We start from the raw sequence: 4,062 nt of genomic DNA, 5'->3' as shown, positions 1-4,062 counted from the left end.
CAATGCTATTATCTAATCTAAAGATGTTATTCAGATTTCACCAATTGTTCTAATAATGCCTGATATTGCAGAAGAAAGTCTCCGATTACTCATTGCATTTAGTTGTCAAGTCTCTTAAATCTCCTTTAATATAGAATAGTTCCTCAATATTTCTTTGTCTTTTATGACATTGATATTTTTGGAGTACATGTCAGTTATTTTATAGACTGTCCCTCAATTGAGTATTTTTTTGCTCCTATATCCTTTGGCATCAATGCGTCTCTTGGAACTATGGTTGAATAAAAGTAATCCCTTTTTTGTGTCTTCATATTTCTACTTTCTTATTTTGGGCACCACCTCTTACCAGATGTGTGACCTTTAACCTCTCTGAGTCTAGTTCCTCAACTTTAAACCTGGGATAATTATACCTACCTAATAAGTTATAGAGAGGATTAGAGGAAGTAATATATTTAAAAGGATTAAATAAACTAATATATTTAAATAAAGTAATATATTTACTTAAATTAAATAAGGTAATATATTTAAAAGGGTTAAAGGAAGTAATATATTTAAAAGGAATTTACCCAATGCATGGCACAAAGTCATTTGCTTTTCATGTACTTTGGTTTCTCAACTCCTCACCAGCCGGCCACCCTTACATAAGTACATTCCAGTTTTCCCATGTGTTTCTAAAAATGCAGTTCTAGAACTGCATACAGTCACCTAAATAATTGGCAGCCTCCTCAGACTATTCACTACTATTGAACCTGTGGTCAATTAAAATCCCTAAAGCTTTTTTTGCATAACCTTTTTCACTATTATTAGTAGTATTACTGTCATTATTATTATTGCTACCACTGGTCCTAGTACTTGCTGATGTAACCAACTGTATCAGGCACAGTATTGGTGCCTCCTAGGATGGGCCCTTTATGTTATGTAATTCTCTCAACTCCAGGAGGTAATTATTCTCTGCATGTTTGAAATGAGAAAACAGAGCCAGAGCAGTTAAGTCCCAGAATTTACATAAGTGAAAGAGCTGAAATGGAATCCCAGATTGATTGTTCCAGAACGTAAGTAAAGATTCTTTTTTCTCTATTAAGTATCATTTTTCATTTCTGCTCATCATCCTAGCCTACTGGAACCTTTACGATTTCTGATTTTGCCATCCAGAATATTAGCGTTTCCTCCTAACTTGGATTTTGTGTGCCTCCCATGTCTTCCTTCAAACCATTAATAAAAATATTAATCAAGAGAGAACCCAGTAGGGACACTTGTGATAGACACTAAACATTTCCTTCTAGGTTGAAATCAATCACTCTCTGGGTACCATTTTTTCAAATAGCTATACATAAATTTTACTGGCTTGTATGTAGGCTAATTCAGCTATCATCATCTCGTTCACAGTAGCTAAAGGTATGTTTTTCTCATGCCTCTGGTATTCCCCCCAGGCTACCAATCTAATAGCACCATTGAAAAAAAAAGTACTTGTCTTAATTTAGCCCAGCTTGCCCGTACTGAAATAATATTGGTCCCTAGCGATTATTATTTTTCTTCTTACAAATCACCTCTTTAATAATCTATTCTACAACCTTCATAGAGGTGGATTCCAACAATTTTGAGTAGCTTCCAAAATTCTAGTCCCAGCCGGTCACAGTGGCTCATGCCTGTAATCACAGCACATTGGGAGGCTGAGGCCGGAGGATCACTTGAAGTCAAGAGTTCGAGACCAGCCTAAGCAAGAATGAGAGCCCGTCTCTACTAAAAGAAAAAATTAGCCCGGCCTGGTGGCATGCACTTGTAGTCCCAGCTACTCGGGAGGCTGAGGCAGGAGGATCACTTGAGCCCAGGAGTTTGAGGTTGCTGTGAGCTATGATGATTCCACTGCACTCTAGCCTGGGCAACAGAGCAAGATTCTGTCTCAAAAAAAAAAAAAAACAACAACCCCAAAACGACCACAAAATTCTAGTCCCTTTCAAACAATGTCACTAAGTTGCTATGTGACCTAGGGAAGGTCACTCTTTTAATCTAGGCATTTCCTTAAAAGAAATGAGCAAATTAAATCTACCATTGATGAGGCTCACGGTACTAACTACATTTATTTGGTGTTTGCCACAATCTATGCAGTCAATATTATGTCTGTTCTACGGATGAAAATACTGGGGCTTGAAGAGATTTAAAACCTTACCCAAAGTCACTCAGATTATTAATGGTGGAGCTGCTAGAGATATACCTCAGGAAGGGATGCAGGCCAGGGAGCAGTTCCCAAAAAGAGTGGGGGAAGTTTTAAAGAGACAGCCTTCTCTCTCTCTCTCTCTCTCTTTCTCTCTCTCTCTCTCTCTCTCTCTCTCTCTCTCTCTCCCTCTCTCTCTCTCTCTCTCTCTCTCTCTCTCTCTCTCTCTCTTTTAAGGCCATTCCCTCTGTTACAAAAGTGGCAAATTTTTGCAAACTCTTTATGATTTAATTTATTTTAGGGCACCCTCCTGCAGTTAACTGTTCATTTGTATCAAAAAACAGTAGATTTGCTTGAGGACTTAAGTGCTCCCTACCCAACTAGAAGCCAGCAACTCCCAAGGTGTTTTCAGAGGAACACTGATTCCTCCAATAGCCTCAGGATAAAGCAGTTCTACCATCAAATGTTTGACATACGTTTCATACTACTGTGATTCTCTTGGAGATTCAAAGGGCTCTGAGAAGCCCTTTAGGAAAGAAACTTATTTAGCTTTCTTGAGCCACAGAGCTAGAATTTCATGAAATACATTCAGCATAAGGTGTTATAAGATGATAATTTTTTTTTCTTTTTATTTTTTGGGACAAGGAGGATGTTTATTCAGAGAAACAATGAGGTTTAAAAACATGTATTCTTACTTAAATTTACATACCTCAAATCTGGATGGTGCTTTAGAGTTTACCAAAAGGCCTCCTTTCTTAATATATCATTCGGCTTCACTACAGCCTAGTTTTACAGATGTGCTATTATCCTGATTTTACATTTACAGAGAAAGTTCTAGCGTTGTTAAGGAATTTGCTCAACGCCTGACAGCTAGAGAAGAGCCAGACTGAAATTCAAATTCAAATTTTCTCAAACCCAATTCAGTACTCTTTCCCTTAACTACCTGTAATGTCTTTGTGTTTCTGCCTTTGATCATTTTAAAAGCTTGTTGACTTTTAAAAAATAAGCAACTTTGAGAAATGATCAAGGTTATAGTAAAAAAATATAAGATGACCTTTACATCAAAACTGTTTTAATACTAAAGATCACATTTGGAATTCTTCCCTTTTAAAAAGTTATTCGTTAGCATCAACAGTTGGGGGTTTGGAATGGAAAACAGGGTATACCAGACTAGGTTTTGAGCCCTGTGGGAAAACGATCTGATCCTGGAAACAGCAAATTAGCCCACAGCTATACCTGTTTACATAGTCAATGTGTGTTTGTTCTGTTTGAAGATACTTCAAAAATAACAATTGTAAAAGAGATTACTGCTTTGATCAGAGAAGCTGAATCTCCTTTGTTTGACCATGAATAATTGGTCTTTGTAATGTTAATGCTTCTTTTAAGGAATATCAGATCTGTAAATGCACCTTAATTACAGGCAAGCAGTTTTGGAGGGAATTTGTGACAACATTTTATTGAAGGTCTTTCCTAGCTCCTCTTCAAATCTAATTACAGGAGAAAGATTATTGCAGGCCAACCAGCAAAAAGCTATAATTATTAGTTTTCATTAATGTTCCTATAGGTCAAAAAAGTTATCTTATAGAAGAATAAGATTTCTGTCTTAAAAATGTTTTTTTTTTTTCCTGTAAAGCACAGAACAAAAGGCAAAGCCTTAAGTGAGACAGACTTGCTAACCTGTTAACTGTAATTATGCCGGCAGCTCAGAAGTCTGTTTCCCCAGACTTTACATTTAGAAGCACCACAAGGGAATCCACAACTTAAACAATCATTGATTTCCAAATCTTGTTCTTAAATTTGAAACCAACTAAGCAATCCAATTAGAGTATATGAGTGCAACATACGTAGAGAGGGACTTTTTTTAAGTCCTCCTAGTTTAATTTTGTGGTATATTAGGCTGAGTTTTGTTGTTT

Source organism: Lemur catta, chromosome 13 (assembly GCF_020740605.2).
Source record: "Lemur catta isolate mLemCat1 chromosome 13, mLemCat1.pri, whole genome shotgun sequence".
NCBI classification, from domain to species: Eukaryota; Metazoa; Chordata; class Mammalia; order Primates; family Lemuridae; genus Lemur; species Lemur catta.
The sequence above is the reverse complement of the archived record's forward strand: the minus strand, read 5'-3'. Positions refer to the sequence as shown.